This window comes from Bidens hawaiensis, unplaced genomic scaffold, assembly GCF_021521415.1.
Source record: "Bidens hawaiensis isolate Kalapana, Puna unplaced genomic scaffold, B.hawaiensis_p1.1 tig00017771_1, whole genome shotgun sequence".
In the NCBI taxonomy this organism is placed as follows: Eukaryota; Viridiplantae; Streptophyta; class Magnoliopsida; order Asterales; family Asteraceae; genus Bidens; species Bidens hawaiensis.
The window spans coordinates 212259-225864 of NW_027492682.1; the positions used below are offsets into that span (position 1 = coordinate 212259).

The 13606-nt window shown below is 33.6% G+C and overlaps 1 pseudogene; it reads left to right on the top strand.

Moving 5' to 3' along the window:
- Positions 1–5083: 5083 nt before the first annotated feature.
- Positions 5084–12416, top strand: LOC143554629 (putative glucan endo-1,3-beta-glucosidase GVI pseudogene; annotated as a pseudogene).
- The last annotated feature ends 1190 nt before the right edge of the window (positions 12417–13606 follow it).

Here is a 13606-nt window from a genome sequence, read left to right on the forward strand (position 1 = left end):
GGTATTGTCATGAACCAATTCATAAATACCGTTGTTTGGTACAACTTTAAAATAAAAGATACCATTAGATGATACATGCATTTCTGATTTTACAAATTTAAAGTCAAAGTTACATTGTCTAAGAAGGTGCACGGAAATAATGTTCCTAGTCAAACTAGGAGCATACAAAACATTTCTCAAAACAACTTCCAAACCACTTGGAAGCGATAAAGTGAAGTCTCCTCTAGCGACCACGTGCACCCTTGCACCGTTGCCCATGAAAAGACTCACTTCGCCCTTCTTTAAGTCTTCATACCTTTTGAACCCCTGCAACCAATTGCAAATATGAGTTCCACATCCGGTATCCAATACCCATGTGTTAGAAGAAATAAGATTTAGCTCAATATTAATCATAAAGACATTACCCGAGGCATGCCCCGCATTCCTCTTGTCTCTTAGCTCTTTTAGGTAGACCGGGCAATTGCGTTTCCAATGTCCGGTCTCCCCACAACAAAAACAAGGATCATCCTTATGACCCCTTGGTTCCACAACCTTTTGTTTCTTTGTCACAACCGGTGATTTGCCCTTACCCTTAAGATGCACAGGGGGACCCTTTCTTTTTGCTACCTTAGCCTTAGGATTGGGTTGAGATCGATTCTTGAATTTACCTTCATTGATCGCAAACACGGGTAAAACCCTTTTACCCATGCTCGCCTCGGCTGTTTTAAGCATTGAGTGAAGTTCTCCAATGTTTTTGTCCCACCCGTTCATGTTATAATTTAACACGAAAGTGTCGAACCTTTTCGACAAAGAGTTAAGGATCAAATCCGTTGCTAACTCTTTTGAGATGGGACAATTGAGCTTGGCGAGGCGATCAATGTAACTTTTCATCTTAAGTACATAAGTTGAAACTGGTTGATTATCATCCATTCTACATGCATGCAAGGCTCGAACCGTTTCGAACCTTTCAACCCTCGATTGCTTAAGGAACATTTCCTTAAGTTGAGTAATCATGTCGTACGCATTATGGTTTTCGAAATCCTTTTGGATTTCGGGAACCATAGTCGCCAACATGAGGCATGACACTTGAATGGTATCTTCCGTGTGTTGGACCCAATTCATATATTCGACCTCACTTCCCTCTTCCGGTTCGTTGGGGATAGGTGTTTCCAAAACATGATATAATTTTTCTTGTTTTAGAACAATCCTTAAATTTCGGAACCAATCCGAAAAGTTATTGTGGTTAAGACGGTCTTTAGCGAGAATAGATCGGAGAGATACATTTTGGACGTTAGGGATTATGTTGTCGTCGACGTGTGCGGCCATCTGCAGAATTTTAATTAAGTTCATTTTAGTGTTTTACAAATTTTTAATTATTAATACCCTTTTATATATACCAAATATAATTAATAATTAAAATCTAGAATCCAACGATAAACACGACTCCGGTTAGGTGACCTTTTTCCCATTGTCGGTTTATCAAGGTAGTTATTCATAACAATTGCAAACCCTTTTGCAACTTCTAGAGTTTATGGGACCGGTTCGAAATCATATTTCATGTCGGCATGTTTATCCCATCAACACCTATTAGACCCCATGCTTGGGTGACCCTCTTCACATGGTTCTAATTTAAGTCGTCCTACTTGTATCAACTTGTAATATCAACATACAAACGGTTAGGTGACCTTTTTCCCATTTATATGCCAATATTACCTCAACATATTAATTTACTCTACGTGGTTAGGTGACCTTTTTCCCACTAAGAGCTTACTAATATGTTAAGCGTTATACAAAAGGATGGTGTTTAACTTGTTATCCTTAATTTTAAAAGGGATTTTTTAGTTTCAATAATTCTAGTTGTAAAACTTTAAATCATGTTCTAACATGCATTTAGTAACATGATATTTTGAAACCATTTTCAAAATTCTAATTTATAATAAAACCATTTTATTATGGGCGTGAGACGGCTAGTTAATAAATCCATTTTATTAAACTATGTGTCACGTAATTACCGATAATTATTAGAACCCGTTTTATGCTTTGTTAATTAATTCTATGTGACGAAGTTGATATCCTAATATCTAGTAACCACATAATCAAACAATCAATTAACAAGCATACACAATTATACTAGACACGAGCCGCTAAGTTAGACCACACTTGTTAGCCGAAACAAGTGTGTGTCTTAGGTCCGATCCTAAGGGACACATGACACATGGATGTTGTAGCTCCCACTCGATCCCGCATCCAAATGCTTCAAGCATCTTCTTCAACCCCGTTGTGATCCATTGGGCTTGAACTTGGGCCTTAGCTTCCATAAGCTTCCATTTGGGCTCAATAGGTGGGCTTAGGTCCTTTTGGGCTTGAATCCCCTTAATGGGCTTGTGAGACCCATTATCACCATACCCGGCCCAATAAGGCCCAAACTTCCAATTTTGCAATCTTCTTTAATTTTACAAAACAAATGTCCTAATACATTTTTCTATAAAATAAAAATATTACAAACAATCTATTTATTACATACCCATATGAATAAATAATTACAAAACTGCCCCTAATTAATTATTACAAACCGAAACTTGAATAATTAATTACAATTATCAACTACAAACAAACATCCATTTTGGTCTAGGCTCGGTCTAGTTTTAATAAATATTAAACATAACCCGTTATGTTTTAGGATCCCGTTTCAAAAACCCTCGACCTTATCGGGCCTAGCCCAACCCATTTGGACTTGACCCAATAACTTGATTATGGGCTTCGGCCCACATGTCCAAAACACATGGGCTTCGGCCCAATGAAAGGTCTTATGGGCTTCGGCCCATTCATCCAAAATGGGCTTCGGCCCATTCCACTCGGTTTTATTATTATTTTTTTTATAACAAAGCCAAAAAATATAACAAGATTAAATACAAAAAATCATGCATGTTTATTTTTGTATAAAATCTTTCAAGGGGAAAATATAAAACCGAAAACCCGAAGCTTAGTTTTCCGTATCCCGGCTCTTGATGCCATTTGTTGGGTTTCTATGGAATTTATAAACTTAGTTAGCCATTTAACTAGTCATTAAAATGGCGGAAGCGTGATATTTACAAACTAAACATATGTATCCATGTGTTTATATATGTATATATTACAAGTTTATATAAGATGTGTTCATGAACAACCTAGTTTATTCATGTCATAAGATTACCAATAATCTATTTATTAGAAACCCGAAGCAAGGATCAAATGATACGGAAAAACTAAACTATCAAAGCTATAAACACTTACATTCTTAACCCTTTAAGAGTGTAGTTGATGTTGAAGAAGATGATGATGTTGATGCTAGACTTTCAAAGGGAAGATCCTCAAACGGAAGATACCCCGAGCCTCCAACACACACCGAGCTATGTTAGGGAGCTTGAACACGAGAAAAAAACGAGACCCGAACCTCTTCTTTTCTTGTCTTTGGCCGAACCAAAAGCAAGAGAGAAAAGGTATTGTATATCTCTTCTTACTTGAAAGTATATTGATGCTATTTAAAATGAGATCATATCTCAATCAAATCCTTGGTTAGGTCTTGGTCAAGTAAGTCTTACTCAACCTACATCAACTCTTTACCAACTTTGACCAAGTGTATGGAGTGTATGTGACTCATGTTTTAAATGATATATATATTTTATACCTTATAAAATATATAAACACCCCTTCTTTTATAAACCATTTTATAAAAGAACACATGTTTAAATAATCATTTCAATAATAATTATTTGAATAAATAAATTAACCAATTAATTTATTTAACACTTTCAAGTAATTATTCAGAAACCCGATTTCTGAATGTGTCGTGTTCTGTATTTGTTTTATAGATCATATCTCAACAATTACATAATTGGTGTGTGTCTAACTCGTTATTGGGTATGACCCGACTTGGATCAAACATGACTAGCCACATTAACCTAATTATGTGTCTCGGGCATACGGTATTCCAACACTTAGTTCATTATCCAGTTATCTGATTCGTTATTCAGTTCTTTAACGAATTAGAGTTCTATAATGAATGGAGTTCTGATTTGTTATATCAAAACGAATCACCACTTATGGACCATCTTAACGAATTGAACTTTAGCGAAGTGGTCTTTCATAGCGACCTGGAAATCATAACGAATTGCTCAACTAGTTCGTTATTCTTCCTTAACGAACTGGCCTAACGAACGAGGGTTCTTCCATAACGAACCACATAACGAATTGAAGCTCATTCGTTATCCTCCCGTAACGAATTAGGGTTAGGTTTTGTCAGAGAATGTCATCTCTGACATCCTTAAATACCCGCGCCGCCTTTCCGGCGCCGTCTTTCCGGCGTCGCCGTCCCGGAAAACCGGGTGGTGGCCGGAAAAACCCGGTTTACCCCATTTTACATCGTTTTTCACCGTTTTTCGCCCCGTTCGATCCCGATCTGAGCTAGGGTGATCCCTAAGCTCATCTTAGGCTCGGTTTATACCCGATTCCCTCTGGATCTCGTGACTTAAACGGTTTAACGGTGTCGGCTCGTCGTTTCGTGACCATAACTAACGGGTTTAACATCATATTATAGATTCTTCTTCTATGCTCGGCTAGAGAGAGAGCTTAAGTGTGTGTTTTGGGAGGTGTATGGAATATGTGTGAAATGAATTAAATGGGTGATTTATGACTTATATAATTATAGATCATGGGCTTAAGCCCATGGTCCTTTCCTCTTTCTCTCATAACCCAAGTCCATAACTCATATCCATTTAACCCAACACTAGCCCGACTCATAATAACTCGTATTTTCATTTATTAACCGAAACTAGAAACGGGATGTTACAAACGGTTGGCATTATGTGTCAAAAAAATTTACTCGAGTGTTGAAGGTAATTCCGAATGCTGTTACAATAAAGATATAATAATACTCATATAACCCAAAAAAAACTCATTTATAACAACTTTAACACATAACAAACTTAAAATTAATACGATTTGACTTTTTCATCATGCACTATGCATATAAACTTCATCTCTCTCTCTCTCTCTCTCTTTTGATGCATATGATCTTTAGCCCATAACATAACAGTATTTTCTTCAAGTAAAACTTGTTCCAATCATGAGTTTAGTTGATCTTTCCTCAATCACCATCTTGTGTCTTCTTGTATTTAATCATATTTTTCTTGCTGGTACATAATATATTCTTTGATCTTCATTTAATACAACACATACTTTCTAATTTTAATTAATCTAACTGTTTCCATAATTCTAAGATGGTGGTGGCATTAGATTAAACTACGGATTAGTCGGAAACAACCTCCCACCTCCACCCAAGTCATCTCACTTGTGAAATCACGAAACGTAGGACTAATTCGTCTCTTTGAGCCGAATCATGATGTTCTTGGTGCGCTACAAAACTCGGGGGTTAAAGTGATAATCGGAGCACTCAATGCCGATATTCCAAACTTAGCTAGTGATGTAAACTTTGCGAAAAACTGGGTGCAAACCAACGTTATCCCGTATGCACCAACCGTCTATATTCGTGCTATATCCATCGGTAATGAAGTAAACCCCGGTGACCTAAATGTAATGCTATCGGCTCTCAAGAATCTTGACGAGGCCGTAAAGGCCACCGGGTATAAAATCCCGGTGACTACAACCATCGGGTTTTACTTGCTAGGAAGTTCATCCCCTCCGTCACAAGGAGACTTTTCAGGAGATGTGAAACCAGCGATGCAACAAGTCGCTGGTTTCTTGGCTGGTAACGGGTACCCTATTATGGTTACAGCGTACCCTTATTTTGCGTACGCTAGTGACCTTAATAATATACCGTTACAATATGCATTGATAAACTCCACTGAAGTTGTTGTGAGAGATGGAGATTTAGAGTATAGGAATCTTTTCGACGCGATGGTTGATGGGGTTTATGCGGAGTTGGAGAAGGTTAATGGTGGTTCGGTGGAGGTGATAATTTGTGAGAGCGGGTAGCCTTCTGACGGGAATGGGGAGACTGTGACTAAAACTTTGGCTCTAATGTAATAATAAATATATATATTATATATTTATTAATATGGTTATCATTATCATTTATATTATATTAGATCAAAATAGTAATTATACCTTATCATATATTAGTTTGGTAATTGTTGATGGGCCATATTACCCTTACTAACTAATAAAGGGTTTCCCCTTGGGTGTATATATAGAGAGATAAAAATTAACATCATAACCTAATCACACACACATACAATTTTGTGTGCCTCCTCTCTCCTTAACCGGGTTCCTCTCAAGAACCCTAACACCATCCTTAACTATACATCCTAAAGGGGAACTCGATCAAGATGACAAGCATGTCGACGACTTCATACTCTGATGCGGTTACTACTCCCCATGCTGTAACAGGTTCATAGGTTTAATATTTATCATGTTTTCTATTACTTAACTTGAAGAACTGATCAACATGTGGTATCAGAGCGATGTTGATTAATCAGTTCTTCATGTTTTCCCTAAATCTGGAATTGAATCAGAAGACATGAACTAAAACTTGATAAACCCTAATTTTTTGGTTTCTTTTTCATGTTTAATTACGAAAACAATACATGAAACTGTTTAAAATCGCTAAAATTCATATTTAGTAAACTCTAATATTTTCGAAATATGTTAATTTCATGTTTAAATATTTCGATTTCAAGTTTTTATATGTTTAATTGTTAAAATTTTCGATGATGTTCGTCGTGTTCATCATGATTATCGAAAATTATACATATGTTGGTTCAAAATCTAGATTAAAATTTGTCAATGATTATTTAGGGAAATATTTTTTCAAATCTTGGATAACTTAGAAGTTTTAATATTCTCTTAAAAGATTTGAATCCCCTTAAAATAGGAAACAAATATAATTGTTAATCATTAAAAAGATTTGAACCAAATCTTATCATTATTAATTTAGTTAATAAAGGTCATGGGTTAAGGGCTTAAACCAGTTCACGGGCTATTTAAAAATCATGTATTATGGGCTTAAAATAACTTATGTGTTCTAAGAGTTTATGAGTTTCTAAAATGGTTTGGGGTCATAACCCATAAACCCGAAAACTCACTAATACTGGAATCAACATTTTCCATAAAACTCCATAAAATCATGTAAACACCCAAATACTGAAATACCCACTAAAAGCCGGAAACTGGCAAATCTCGGGAACCCAAAATTTTCGAGAACTAATTCCGCAAAATAAGGTCATACCGGAAACTTAAAAATCCTTACTCTAAACATTTTCCGCTATTAACTAATTAAATGTTTTGTAAACCCTTAATATTATAAAATTTTACAAAACATAAAGGCTTAACTTGAATGAACTTTTGATGTAACACTTCTGCCCAAAGGTGATGAGTTACATTTACCCTATCATTCAAGTATAACTGAAAAGCTTTTGTTAGTTTTGCCTAACATGATACAAATGTCTCACTAAAGGTGATTTGTTACATTTTTATTTAGCAAAACTAGCCCGTGCATAATTAAAATAATTGTCTCACTTCTGCCCAAAGGTGATGTGTTACAATTGTTTTGCACATATATTTAAATAAATTTTAATTCTACCCAAAGGTGATTTATTTTTTGTTTAAGTAGAACTATTAATTATAGTCTATTAGTTTGATGTTAATAACAGACATATCACATCTTCAATAAAATATAGTGATCCTCATATTAATGATCCTTCATTAATTTAATGATCATAAACTTTAATCTATATTATTTTAATATCCCATAATATTACTCACTATATTTTCTTCCATAAATAACGATCTCATCCAAATCATCCACTCTAATCTTAATATACAATTGAATTTTGTCTCATAAAGAGTTTTAATAACATTTAACTCTTCTCAATTTTAATTATTCATTAAGACATGATATGGCTATCCTACTGCTCTTTCTAATAACAATCATTATATTAGAAACTAGAGCATAACAAATGGGATACGTTAATCATAATGTCTCTTATAATAATGATAATCAATAATTTATTTAAATAAATGTTATCACTAGAGTTATTCTTGATTTAGTTTAACCTAAGGCTAATCAAAATAACTCATAAGATGCATGCATTCTTTCTTGAAATTTCTAACTATAAGGTTAAATGGCATTACCGAATACATCATAATGTAAAATACCATGACCCATAAAATTAAGGGCTTACACATGGAAATAAATACATTTTAGGACATTACATACTAAAATTTTCAGCAGTACAATTTGGTGCCTTACGAATCAACTATAACACTCAGAAGTACCAAAGGAAAATGAGTGTGTTGATCAGCAACATATGTACACGAAAAGAAATGTCTGGTGCTAGAAATAAGATGTTATTTAACTCACTACCACTAAAACCTAGAAGAGGATAATTCTAAGGTTCATAGACAAAATACAAGTATTACTTCCAGCTTTAGGTTTCTTAAGGAGAAGTCCCATTGCAAAAATATGCCATTAGATTAGGCATAGACATTACAAGACTATCCATAATTCAAAAGAACAACTGGCTAAAATTGATAGTTGTATAATAATAATATATAACTATGCTAATCCTAATATTCCCATTAACACATGATTTGTTGAGTCTAGTTCTATATGTTTACCCGAAATCAACAAATAACTAACATGAGTGTTAGTGACAAATTTAAATGTTAAGGTTATTAGAACCATGATAAACTGTCTTTTAATTACACTTTATGATACCTTAAATATTCTGAAGATTAATCATAATTTAGTATCAATACTTAAGTTATATTATGACAGTTATAAGGTTTGCTTAGCCAACATAAAGTCACTCTTACCTTAAACTCTTATATTATTTGTTATCAATATCTGGATTGAAACATTTATAAAATAGAACTAGATGATAATGTATACTTTCACAACTTTTGTTATAATGCAAATAAAAATTTAACGAAAGACAAATGAGACCTATAATATTCATCTATTAAAACCAAATTTCATGAGAAATCATGACATGTTTGATGAGGGTGATTTTTCATATAATCTCATTCTTAGTGATTTTAAATCATGTGTTAAATGCCCTAAACATTACTTGGCTTAAGGAATAAGTATGGGTCCACCATAAGTTATATTTCACTGACATTCGTGAAACTTATTCAAACGGAATATTCAGACATAATTCTTTTATCATTTAAAATGCTATTTACTTGTATCTAATCAGTATTCTATGGTCCGCGGTCTTAAAGAGATCCGTTCATATATACTTAATGCGATTTCTTTTAAATGTGTCCTTTAAGTTTATTATGACATCTGGACGTTAATGGAATCAAATCAAGTCTAACCTATATATATGACAGATTCCCACGTTATGTACATCATTGAAACTTCTCTTGTATTTTTCCTAGAGATATTAAAGATCAATAGGAGCCTTAAGTGTCTCAATCATAACTTACAAGATTTGCAAGAGGTGGGGAGTGAAAACTTGATATTATCTCAAATACACCTCTTGTACAAGACACTGCTCCATCATAACACTATTCCATCAAAACTTATCTCTTTAGAATTTACTACTACTCTTACAAAAGTTTCATTGTTGCTTAAACGTGGACAAATTCAGATTTCTTACTAAATTAATCCTCACCAAGAGAAACTGCAACAACTTATATTATTAACTTGTTTCTCTGTTAGAATCTATTGGTCTTTAAATACTTACCCTAAGTATGCTAATTTCCTAAAGGTTTCTAAGGTCAGTGGGAGCAGTAAAAGTCTTTATAATGACTTGTTAGAAGTACAAGAGGCGGGAGGAAGAGAGATATTAAATTTTACTCCAATTACACCTCTTGTACACCATACTGTGCCAAATCTTACACACTTAGAATCCTGAAAATGATAGCAACCTAATTAAGAGCTAATCCATAAAACTGAGACTTTTAAAATTACCCAATAATCAACTTAGGAGGCCATTTAGGTTTTAAAACCTGCTAAATTTGATGCTTATGTAACTTCCCTAACTAAAATTGAATTGGATGTTGGAAAGTTTAATGATCATACCCCTTATAATTAAACCATTATCATCAATCATAATTGACTCCATAAGTCGCTAACATTTTGAGATTTGGTTGAATCACCTAAAGGTGTTCATAACTAAACTAAATCCTAACACAAACGTTAAGACACTAAGAATAATAATTGATTATTAAAGGTTAGATTCAAAAGGGAATAAATCATCAAAGAATCTTATAACCTATATTATAAAACATTTCTCTGAGGATCATCACTGTTCAAGTAGCTTATAATAGTTAAAGAGCTACGTTAGAAGAACATTAAAACAACTTTCCCTAATAACTGACTTACATATCTACATGCTCATAAAACAACCTAAATGTTATAAACTGAAGGTTAATGAACATTTAGTCTATAAGTCAATAAAATCCATATATGGATTAATGAAAACATCAAAATTTGATGAAATATTATTTTCATCAAAAACCAAGTGGATTAATGTACCTACCTCAAGATGAGTAGGAGCAACTAAAAACAAACTTGTCCTTATATAGATGATAGTCTTCTGACAAGTATATGTTACATAAGTCAAAACATTGTTCACACACTTTGATATGAAATATCTCAAAGATATCCCTTACATAATAGATATCATAACATTCTGAGATAGACCCAAAGTGACATTAGTTTTGTTCTATAAGTTTTATCTTAAATGGGTCCTTACACATGTAACAAACAATATTGCACTATTTAGAGGATAATATGAACATTGAGATTATTACCTTATGCTTCTTAAGTAGAAGCCTTATGTAGGTTCAAGTCTATACTCGTTCAGATATTACTCAAAATTGTAACACACTAGATATGCCTAGATTAATGTGAAACATCTAAAAGAGTATTAAAATATCTTTAAAAGAAACGAAAGAATTAATTTAAAAGAAGAAGTGAGAATTCAAACCGGTAGATTACTCTAAACTTTGTCATATTCAAAGATAAGAAAATGTAATTTTCTGGATATATTCTTATGTCAGTAGACAAATCTATCTCATAAAGGAGTCATAATGAACTGATAACAACAACCTAAGTCATAACGACATAATATGCTAATTTATTATAACGTTGTTGTCAATAAATGTTGTTGAACATTTATTAGTGAACTCATAAGTTTTTTTTAAACTCCATATAAATTATATATTGAAGACTCATTGTGATAAAGTCAGCTACTATGTTTTCTCAAACAGTAACAATTTGAGAGGTGCTGTATTAAATTTTAATATGAAATTAATTATTCGCTTATGAACGAATTGAGGAATCTAAATTTTCATATCGAGTACATTAATGATATGCTTAAGGATCCGATAACTAAAAGTCCCACCCATAAATATTATGAAAGCGTTTATAATAATGACGGGTTATTGTGACAATGCGCAACTGCATATCATACTATGAATGATTAACTATTAAATTTCCTCATCAGTTTCGATTTTGTACGTCTCTTAATATGTTCTGCATGCATAATGACATATAGACGAATTAATATATAACTCAAACGTTCTGAAGGGCTTACTTCAATATTTTGATCATAAATACTTAGGTTTTAAATAAGGACTGCAGTATGATTAATGGGGGTCTTGAGCTGATGTTCAATTCAATGATTGTATTTCTCTGCTCCAGTTTAAGTTTAAAGCTAAAATGAGTGTTAACTCCTGATTAGGCTTATCTAATACTCATAATAAATGATTACTCGGCCAAGTGGGAGAATGTAAGAATAAATTTATATTATATATTTATTAATATGGTCATCATTATCATTTATATTATATTAGATCAAAATAGTAATTATACCTTATCATATATTAGTTTGGTAATTGTTGATGGGCCATATTACCCTTACTAAATAATAAAGGGTTTTTCCTTGGGTGTATATATAGAGAGATAAAAATTAACATCATAACCTAATCACACACACATACAATTTTGTGTGCCTCCTCTCTCCTTAACCGGGTTCCTCTCAAGAACCCTAACACCATCCTTAACTATACATCCTAAATGGGAACTCGATCAAGATGACAAGCATGTCGATGACTTCATACTCTGCTGCGGTTACTACTCCCCATGCTGTAACAGGTTCATAGGTTTAATATTTATCATGTTTTCTATTACTTAACATGAAGAGATGATCAACATCAAACCTATAATCAAAACCTTGTGAGGCATGTATCGAATTCGGGTACACCGAAGAAGCCCGGAAACAAAGTGGAGACTTACATCTTTGCCATTTTTAATGAGAATCGAAAGTCACCAGGAGTTGAGCAGAACTTTGGGTTGTATTATCCTAATAGGACTGAAGTGTATCATATTGATTTTTAATTAGGAACTGATCAAGAATGTAACTACAGTTTATGTTTAATGAAAGTGTAGTTTCTTCATACCTTCTACTGGTTTTAATGGTTTTTTTACATATAACTACTACAAATAATATCGTAATGATATGATTACATACGTACCTAATGATAGAATTACATATGTACCTAATGATAGAATTGAATTGTATGTATGTGTCATGCAAAAAAATATGGAATGCTCATAACAATTTATTATTTTTTTGTGTATTTTTTTATTTTTGAATGACTCCAAGGTAAACTCGTACATGAGTCTGCCCCATCATCTTCTTTTTCTAAGTACATGAGTTTGCCCTATCAATCCCGACCCGAAGACCGGTACTCTCAGGAGTAGAGGTAAATAAATGGGTTAACCGGTTAACCATTAACCGGTTAATTTGCTAACCAGTCATTTTTTTGGTGGGAATCAACCGGTTAGACCGGTTTTTCATAAAATAATAATTAAAAAAATTTGTTAACCGGTTTTAAAATCAATAATACAAACCGATTAGTAACCGGCGGTTAGGATTGGACCGGTTAGAAAATCAGGTTCAAACAGGTTTCTGTGTGCACCTCTACTCAGAAGGAACCCATTATAAGTAAGAAAACCCCAATCTGAAACACGCATAACGTCTTAACCAAGATCTCTCCTTTTTAGTGAAGTCTTTAAGTATTTCATCTCAACCACTTGGGTTGAAAGATCATTAACATTTAAAAAAAATTAATTTGTATATTGATAATATTAATTAAGCCGTAAATAAATGAAATATAAAGATTAAAGACAAAATGGAAAAAGACGTCCTTTACGTTTGAACGTTTTTCAATAGACGTCCTTTAGCAAAAGACATGGCAGAAAACGTATTTTATGTTTCAAATTCCATTCACGTTACATCCTTTCGCACTTACCCAGTTAAATTTTTTCGTTAAATATGGTCATTTGCCTTTGCACATGAGGGCAGTGTATTACTAAAACTAAAAATATATATATATATTTAAAAAACATATACTCCCTCCCCGTATTTCTCTCTCTCTCTCTCCTACAATAATCCACCATCATCACCAACCCCATCTTCATACAGAACCACAACAACCGCCGCCACCGTCACCAACTACACAACCATCTCCGGTCACCTGTTGCCAAACAGCGCCACCGCTCACCACTGTAGCTGCCGCCACCACCTGGAACACCATATCTCAACACAGTGAAACCACCACTGATATCTAACACCACCGCCTCACCATCCTTTTATTTTGCTGCTACCACTTA